Source organism: Trachypithecus francoisi, unplaced genomic scaffold (assembly GCF_009764315.1).
Source record: "Trachypithecus francoisi isolate TF-2019V2 unplaced genomic scaffold, Tfra_2.0 Lachesis_group6, whole genome shotgun sequence".
NCBI classification, from domain to species: Eukaryota; Metazoa; Chordata; class Mammalia; order Primates; family Cercopithecidae; genus Trachypithecus; species Trachypithecus francoisi.
The window spans coordinates 71,873,521-71,882,778 of NW_022681471.1; the positions used below are offsets into that span (position 1 = coordinate 71,873,521).

The following is a 9,258-nucleotide window of genomic DNA, read 5'->3' on the forward strand; positions in this document are numbered from 1 at the left end:
CTGATCACCTGCTCTCTAACCTCACTGAGATGCCTAGGTACTCCACCTCTCAATTCATCCAGATCAAGTAATTATCTCCCAGTTATACTAGTTTTCTCTCCCACACTCCATGAACAGCCACCCAATGTTACTGTCTCTGAGACCCCTGCCTCCATTATCCTCTTCTTCCTTTCGGCTCCCAAAGTCCCAGAAACTGCTAGAGGGAGAACCAAGTAGACAAATATAAATTCATGCTGTCCAATTTCAACTTGGCCCTTGCAGCTGCTCAGCAACCCTTTTATTTGTCTCATACATTCCTTGGCACTCTCCCACAGAGGCTGTTCCAGACCTTCCTCTTTCTCTTCAAACTACAAATTCCAGTCTCCCTCTTTCTCTTCAAACTACAAATTCCAGTCTCCCTCTTTCTACTTCCAAAAACTTAATATTAGACAGTTTCATTACATTAACTATTCCTCCTGCAACAAATCAATATTTTTCTCCCTCCCAGCTCAATCCTCTAGACATCCAGTTCCATTTCTGGGAAAGCAATAAATGTTATTTATCTCTTATTTATCTTTCCAGAGATATTTTATGACTCTATAAGCAAAAATATGGAAAAGAAGGAATTTGCACTGTCTGTTAAAGATAAGCAGGATTGGGCGGGTGTGGTGGCTCACACCTGTAATTCCAGCACTTTGGGAAGCCGAGGTGGGAGGATCACTTGAGCTCAGGAGTTCAAGATAAGCCTGGACAACATGGCAAGACCCTGTCTCTATAAAAATTAAAAATTAGGCCGGGCGCAGTGGCTCACGCCTATAATCCCAGCACTTTTGGAGGCCCAGGTGGGCGGATCGCGAGGTCAGGAGATTGAGACCATCCTGGCTAACACGGTGAAACCCTGTCTCTACTAAAAATACAAAAAAATTAGTCGGGCGTGGTGGCGGGCGCCTGTAGTCCCAGCTACTCGGGAGGCTGAGCCAGGAGAATGGCTTGAACCCAGGAGGCAGAGCTTCCAGTGAGCTGAGATCATGTCACTGCACTCCAGCCTGGGCGACAGAGTGAGACTCCATCTCAAAAAAAAATAAAAAATAAATAAATAATAAAAAATTAGCCGCCTGGTGGCACATGCCTGTGGTCCCAGCTACTTGGGAGGCTGAGTTGAGAGGATTACTTGAGTCCAGGAGGTCGAGGTTGCAGTGAGCCATGATCCTGCCATTACCCTCCAGCTTGGGCAACAGAGGAAGACTCTATCTCAAAAAAATAATTACAAAAATAAATTTAAAAAACAGATAAGTAGGATTTGGAGGCCGGGTGGAGTGGCTCTAGCCTATAATCCTAGCACTTTGGGAGGCAAAGGCTGGAGGATCGCTGGAGTCCAGAGTTTGAGACCAGCGTGGACAATATAGTAAAACCTTGTCTCTACAAAAATTTAAAAATTAGCTGGGCATGGTGGTGCATGCCTGTAGTACCAGCTACCCAAGAGGCTGAGATGGGAGGATCACTTCAGCCAGGAGGTTGAGGCTGTGGTGAGCCATGGAGCCATGGTCACGCCACTGCACTCTAGCCTAGATGACAGAGCAGATTCTGTCTCAAAAAAAAAAAAAAAAAAAAAGCCAGGCGTGGTAGCTCACGCCTATAATCCCAGCACTTTGGGAGGCTGAGGTGGGTGGATCACGAGGTCAGGAGATTGAGACCATCCTGGCTAACACGGTGAAACCCTGTCTCTACTAAAATAAAAAAAATTAGTCGGGCGTGGTGGCGGGCGCCTGTAGTCCCAGCTACTCGGAGGCTGAGCAGGAGAATGGCTTGAACCCAGGAGCAGAGCTTCCAGTGAGCTGAGATCATGTCACTGCACTCCAGCTGGGCGACAGAGTGAGACTCCATCTCAAAAAAAAAATAAAAAATAAATAATAATAAAAAATAGCCAGGCCTGGTGGCACATGCCTGTGGTCCCAGCTACTGGGAGGCTGAGTTGAGAGGATTACTTGAGTCCAGGAGGTCGAGGTTGCAGTGAGCCATGATCCTGCCATACCCTCCAGCTTGGGCAACAGAGGAAGACTCTATCTCAAAAAAATAATTACAAAAATAAATTTAAAAAACAGATAGTAGGATTTGGAGGCCGGGTGGAGTGGCTCTAGCCTATAATCCTAGCACTTTGGGAGGCAAAGGCTGGAGGATCGCTGGAGTCCAGGAGTTTGAGACCAGCGTGGACAATATAGTAAAACCTTGTCTCTACACAAAAATTTAAAAATTAGCTGGGCATGGTGGTGCATGCCTGTAGTACCAGCTACCCAAGAGGCTGAATGGAGGATCACTTCAGCCAGGAGGTTGAGGCTGTGGTGAGCCATGGACCATGGTCACGCCACTGCACTCTAGCCTAGATGACAGAGCAGATTCTGTCTCAAAAAAAAAAAAAAAAAAAAAAAAAAAAGCCAGGCGTGGTAGCACGCTATAATCCCAGCACTTTGGGAGGCTGAGGTGGGTGGATCACTTGAGGTCAGGAGTTCGAGACCAGCCTGGCCAACATGGTGAAACCTCATCTCTACTAAAAAGACAAAAAATTAGCTAGGCGTGGTGGCATACACCTGTAAGAGCTAAACTCCGTCTCCAAAAAAAAAAAAAAAAAGATAAGTAGGATTTGGATAGGTGAAGAGAAAGGAGATGATATTCCAACCAGGACAAACATCCTGGGCAAAGGCATAGAGGTGGAATTATAAGATATATTTAGAAAACAGGGTATAGTGTAGAGTAATCCCCTGATAAATAATCCCAGCTGCTGCCTCAACTGCTACTTCTCCTTTTCCAGTTCTGTCTTCAGCCCAACTGCTTCCCTGCCTGACATATTCTACATACCAGCTGAGTAGAAATATGACACTACATGGCCCCTCACCCCTCCTATCTTGCCTGGACCTTCGTTACTATTTATTAAGCTTTCACCCGAACCATGTGTTTCAGTCTTGTTAAAGAGGTCCCAGCTCCTTCCTGAGTCACTTTCCAAGTCAGACACCTTCCATTTCCTTGGTTACCATTAAAAACAGGACAATGGGGCCAGGCGCAGTAGCTCACGCCTGTAATCCCATCACTTTGGGGACTGAATCACAAGGTGGGTGAAACCTGGTGAAACCTCATCTCTACTAAAAATACAAAAATTAGCCGGGCATGGTGGCGGGCGCCTGTAATCCCAGCTACTCGGGAGGCTGAGGCAGGAGAATTGTTTGAAACTGGAAGGCGGAGGCTGTAGTGAGCCAAGATTGCTCCACCGTACTCCAGCCTGGGCAATAAAAGCAAAACTCCATCTCAAAACAAAAAACAAACAAAAAAACCCCAAGACAATGAATATAAAAGATGCAATGTAGGGCCAGGCATGGTGGCTTATACCAGTAATCACAACACTTTGGAAGGCTGAGGCGGGCAGATCACTTGCGGTCAGGAGTCTGAGACAAGCCTGGCCAACATGGTGAAACCCTGTCTCTACTAAAAATACAAAAATTAGCTGGGCATGGTGGCGGGCACCTGCAGTCCCAGCTACTCAGGAGGCTGAGGCAGGAGAATCGCTTGAACCTGGGAGGCAGAGGTCACAGTTAGCTGAAATTGTGCCGCTGTACTCCAGCCTGGGCCACAGAGAGAGTCTCTGTCTCAAAAAACAAACAAACAAACAAACAAAAAGATGTTATTGATTTTTTTTTTTTTGAGACAGAGTCTTACTCTATGGCCCAGGCTGGACTGCAGCCACACGGTCTCTGCTCACTGCAGCCTCTGCCTTCCAGGTTCAAGCAATTCTCCTGCCTCAGCCTCCCGAGTAGCTGGGACTATAGGCGCCCACTGCCACGCCAGGCTAATTTTTGTATTTTTTGTAGAGATGGGGGTTTCACCATGTTGGTCAGGCTGGTATGGAACTCCTGACCTTGTGATCTGCCTGCCTCAGCCTCCCAAAGTGATGGGATTACAGGTGTGAGCCACCGCGCCCGGCCAAGATGTTATTGATTTTATCAATATATACAATTTTATCAATATATACAACACACAGGTCAAGAAACATATTAATTAATGTGACAAAGTTGCAATCAGCAAAACCCAGACTGTGTGAAACTCTACTGAAAAATACCCAATTCCTTCAATGAAAAATTGCAAGGAAAAAATGAGATAAAGATAACTTTTATTTATTTTTTATTTTAATTTTTCAGAGGGAGATCTCGCTCTGTCACCTAGGCTGGAGTGCAGTGGTATGATATTGGCTCACGGCAGCCTCCCCCCCCGCCCCACCAACCCCGGGTTCAAGCAATTCTCCTGCCTCAGGCTCTCAATTTTCCAAGTAGCTGGAACTACATGTGGCCGCCACCACACCCGGCTAATTTTTGGTGATTTAGTGGAGATGGGGGGTTTCACCACGTTGGTTGGGTTGGTCTCGAACTCCTGACCTCAAGTGATCTGCCTGCCTGGGCCTCGCAAAATGCTGGGATTACAGACCTGAGCCACTGCGCCCAGCCCCAGTATATGTCACTTTCAAATTAAGGGTTCCTGTGCTGGGCATGGTGGCTCACACCTGTAATCCCAGCACTTTGGGAGGCCAAGGTGGGCGGATCACTTGAGGTCAGGAATTTGAGACCAGCCTGATTAACATGGTGAATCCCCATCTCTACTAAAAATACAAAAAGTGTCTGGGCATGCTGGCTCATGCCAGTAATCCCAGCACTTTGGGAGGCTGAGGCGGGCAGATCATTTGAGGTCAGGAGTTCGAGACCAGCCTGGCCAACATGATGAAACCCCGTCTTTCTAAAAATACAAAAATTAGCCAGGTGTGTTGGTACTCGTCTGTAATTCCAGCTACTTGGGAGGCTGAGGCAGGAGAATCACTTGACCCTGGGAGGCGAAGGTTGCAGTGAGATGAGATTCTGCCACTGCACTCCAGACTGGGCGCAGAGCGATACTCAGTGTCAAAAAAAAAAAAAAAAAAAAATTAGCTGGATGTGGTGGTGTGCACCTGTAGTCCCAGCTACTTGGGAGGCTGAGGCAAAGAATCACTTGAACACAGGAAGTAGACGTTGCAGTAAGAGGAGACCAGGCCACTGCACTCCAGCCTGGGCGACAGACTGAGGCTCTGTATAAAAATAAGAAAGAAAAAAAAATGCTGGGCATGGTGGCTTACACCTGTAATCCCAGCACTTTGGGAGGCCGAGGCAGGTGGATCACCTGAGGTCATGAGTTTGAGACCAGCCTGGCCAACATGGTGAAACCTTGTCTCTACTAAAAATACAAAAGTTAGCTGGGCATGCTGACGGGCACCTGTAATCCCAGCTACTTGGGAGGCTGAGGCAGGAGAATCCCTTGACCCCGGGAAACGGTTGTTGCAGTGATCCGAGATTGAGCCACTGCACTCCAGTCTGGGAGATAAGAGTGAGACTCCGTCTAAATATATACACACACACACACACACACACACACACACATACACACACACACACATACACACACATATATATACACATATATGTATATATACATATATATATAGAGAGAGAGAGACCGAGTGTGGTGGCTCACGCCTGTAATCCCAGCACTTTGAGAGGCCGAGGCAGGTGGATCACCTGAGGTCAGGAGTTCGAGACCAGCCTAGCCAACATGGTGAAACCCCATCTCTACTAAAAATACAAAAAGTAGCTGGGTGTGGTGGTGGGCACCTGTAATCCCAGCTGCTCGGGAGGCTGAGGCAGAATTGCTTGAACCCGGGAGGCAGAGGTTGCAGTGAGCTCCAGCCTGGGTGATAGAGTGCGACTTCATCTCAGAAAAAAAAAACATACATATATATATATGTATATAAATACTTGGTATTTGATGATATGAAGGTATCTTCTTGGTATCTGATATGAAGGAATTATTGTTTATGTGTGCTAATATTATAATGATTTTTTTAAAAATAATTCTTACTTTTTAGAGAAATATACTGAAATATTTTTGTTATACTAGTCTATTTTTATACATGTTATAAATTCTTCATTAAAAAGTTTTAAAACAATGTTATTGAATCCTCAAGCATCTAATGAAAGTGTAGATTAGTCTGAAGGAGAGAACAGGAGAGCTGGAATTTAAGAAGAGGAAGGTCTGGAACAGTCTCTGTGGGAGAGTGCCAGGGAATGTATGAGACAAATAAAAGGGTTGCTGAGCAGCTGCAAGGGCCAAGTTGAAATTGGACAGCATGAATTTATATTTGTCTACTTGGTTCTCCCTCTAGCAGTTTCTGGGACTTTGGGAGCCGAAAGGAAGAAAGAGGATAATGGAGGCAGGGGTCTCAGAGACAGTAACATTGGAGTGGCTGTTCATGGAGTGTGGGAGAGAAAACTAGTATAACTGGGAGATAATTACTTGATCTGGATGAATTGAGAGGTGGAGTACCTAGGCATCTCAGTGAGGTTAGAGAGCAGGTGATCAGAGATGTAAAAGTTATTTGGAAAAGCCTTACATCAATGTAAGATATCACTGATCAACCAAGAGCCTCCCTGTTCCCCAGTTAGTTTTATCAAAGGAACTCTGCTAGGCTAGAGGGGCATCATATCAAGATCCTCTTCCAAGATCCCTTTTAGGTTTTTAGGTTTTAGATGTTTTCAAATGACTCTAGGACAGCTCTTAGCAATGCCTGAGGTTTTAATCAGTAGCTGTATGACCCCAGGCAAGCTATTTTATATTTTGTTCCCTAGTTTCCTCATCTACAAGAAGTTGTGATAATACTTACCTCGTAGAGCAAGTGTGAGGATTAAATAAAATAATGTGGGTAGAAGTGCCTAGCACAGTGGTATTCTATACAGAATGCTGTACTCCCTCATCAGGTGAATATAGTCTCCCTTAATCCTGAAGCTGATGCAACTGTGTGGTAAATATGTTATCACTTTATAGAGGAGCAAAACCTGACTGTCAGACTGTCAAGAAAATCCTATTTCTTTCCTGTTTTTTTTTTTTTTTTTGAGGCGGAGTCTTGCTCTGTCACCCCGGCTGGAGTGCAGTGGCGCAATCTCTGCTCACTGCAACCTCCGCCTCCGGGGTTCACACCTTTCTCCTGCGTCAGCCTCCCAAGTAGCTGGAACTACAGGTGCCCACCACCACACTCAGCTAATTTTTTTGTATTTTTAGTAGAGACAGGGTTTCATTGTGTTAGCCAGGATGGTCTTGATCTCCTGACCTTGTGATCCGCCCGCCTCAGCCTCCCAAAGTGCTGGGATTACAGGCGTGAGCCACTGTGCCCGGCTGAAAATCCTATTTTCTTAATGAAACATTATAAAATTGGATATTGGAGATGTGTCCGCCCCTTCAATAAAAAAGTCATCCAACTTTCCTAACACACTGAGGTAAAAAAACTTTCAGTGAAGAAAAAGAATAGTAGCAGCAGTAATAATAATAGCAAACACATGTTTACTGGATTTGAGCCTTAGAGGAATCATATGGCCTAGAGATTAAAATGTGAGTCATCTGTATGGGGGTGATATTTGAAGTCACGTACATAATTGAGGGTGCCTGGAAGAGTTATATGAGAAGAGAGCAATCCTAGGACTGAGTCCTAAGGAACTGAATCACTGAATGGCCAGGAAGAAAAAGAGGAGTGTAAAAATGAGTCCCAGGACTCGTGACGCCAAGGCTGCTGCGAGCGGCTATGAAGAGTCGGGGTTGAGGCGGGGTTGAGCCCCAGCTGAGCTGAGGGCTCGCACTCTTCTGGTCTCCCAGGACCGCCCCACCTGAAGAAATGAGTGGTGGATTGGCTCCAAGTAAGAGCACAGTGTATGTATCCAGCTTGCCCTTTTCCCTGACAATGACTTGTAGTGGATATTTTCCAACTATGGCAAAGTTGTAAAGGTTACCATAATGAAAGATAAAGATATCAGGAAGAGTAAAGGGGTTGCATTTATTGTATTTTTGGATAAAGACTGTACAAAACTGTACCAGGGCAATACACAACAAACAGTTATTTGGTAGAGTGATAAAAGCAAGCGTTGGCTGGTTGCGGTGGCTCATGCCTGTAATCCCAGCACTTTGGGAGGCCGAAGTGGGCGGATCACTTGAGCCCAGGAGTTCAAGACCAGCCTGGCCAACATGGCGAGACTCCATCTCTACTAAAAATACAAAAACTAGTCAGGTGTGGTGGCGCGCCTGTAATCCCAGCTACTAGGGAGGTGAGACAGGAGAATCACTTGAAGCTGGAAGGCAGAGGTTGCAGTGAGCAGAGATCACGCCACTGCACTCCAGCCTGGGTGACAGAGCAAGACTCCATCTCAAAAAAAAAAAAAAGAAAAAAAGAAAAAAACCAAAAACCAAAACAAAACAAAAACAAAAACAAGAGGAAGCATTGCTATGGACAATGGAAGAGCAGCTGTGTTCATCCGAAGGCGAAACTACTTTGATAAATCCAAGTGTTATCAATGTGGGGAAAGTGGACACTTAAGTTATGCCTGTCTGAAAAATATGCTTGGAGAACGTGGGCCTCCAAAGAAGAAAGAAAAAAAGAAAAAAAAGAAAGTTCCTGAATCAGAAGAAATTGAGGAAGCAGAAGAAAGTAAAGATGAAGGGGAGAATCCTGCTCTTGACAGCCTGAGTCAGGCCACAGCATTCCAGCAAGCCAAAATTGAAAAACAAAAAAAAATGGAAACCCAGTTCAGGAGGCCCCTCAACATCAGATGATTCAAGATGCCCAAGGATAAAGAAAAGCACATATTTCCATGATAAGGAAGAAACTCAGTGATTAAAATCTTGCCCTAGAACAGTAATAAAAATAAGATTTGTTAGTAACAATCTTGATGATCTAATTTTAATAAAAATAAGAAAAGTTAACACTATCATGTTAATACTATTACTGTCATCCCAAGAAAAATGATATATTTTCTCTCCTTCTTTTTGAGATGGAGTTTCGCTCTGTCACCCAGGCTGGAGTGCAGTGGCACGATCCAGGCTTACTGCAGCCTCTGCCTCCTCCCAGGTTCCAGCGATTCTTCTGCCTCAGCCTCCCAGGTAGCTGGGATTACAGGCACACGCCACTACACCCGGCTAATTTTTGTATTTTTAGTAGAGACAGGGTTTCACCATGTTGACCAGGCTGGTCTTGAACTCCTGACCTCAGGTGATCTGCCCGCCTCGGCCTCCCAAAGTGCTAGGATTACAGGTGTGAGCCACCGCGCCTGGCTGAGAAAAGATTTGGAAGGCCGAGGTGGGCAGATCACGAGGTCAGGAGTTCGAGACCAGCCTGGCCAACATAGTGAAACTATCTCTACTAAAAATACAAAAAATTGACCAGGAGTGGTG

The 9,258-nt window shown here is 45.4% G+C and overlaps 1 pseudogene across 1 annotated transcript; it reads left to right on the top strand.

Annotated features, from left to right (window-relative positions):
- Window positions 1-7,599: 7,599 nt before the first annotated feature.
- LOC117078105 lies at window positions 7,600-8,833 on the top strand (annotated as a pseudogene). Its single transcript, XR_004434924.1, has 2 exons — window positions 7,600-7,962; window positions 8,307-8,833. The product of XR_004434924.1 is annotated as a zinc finger CCHC-type and RNA-binding motif-containing protein 1-like (transcript).
- The last annotated feature ends 425 nt before the right edge of the window (window positions 8,834-9,258 follow it).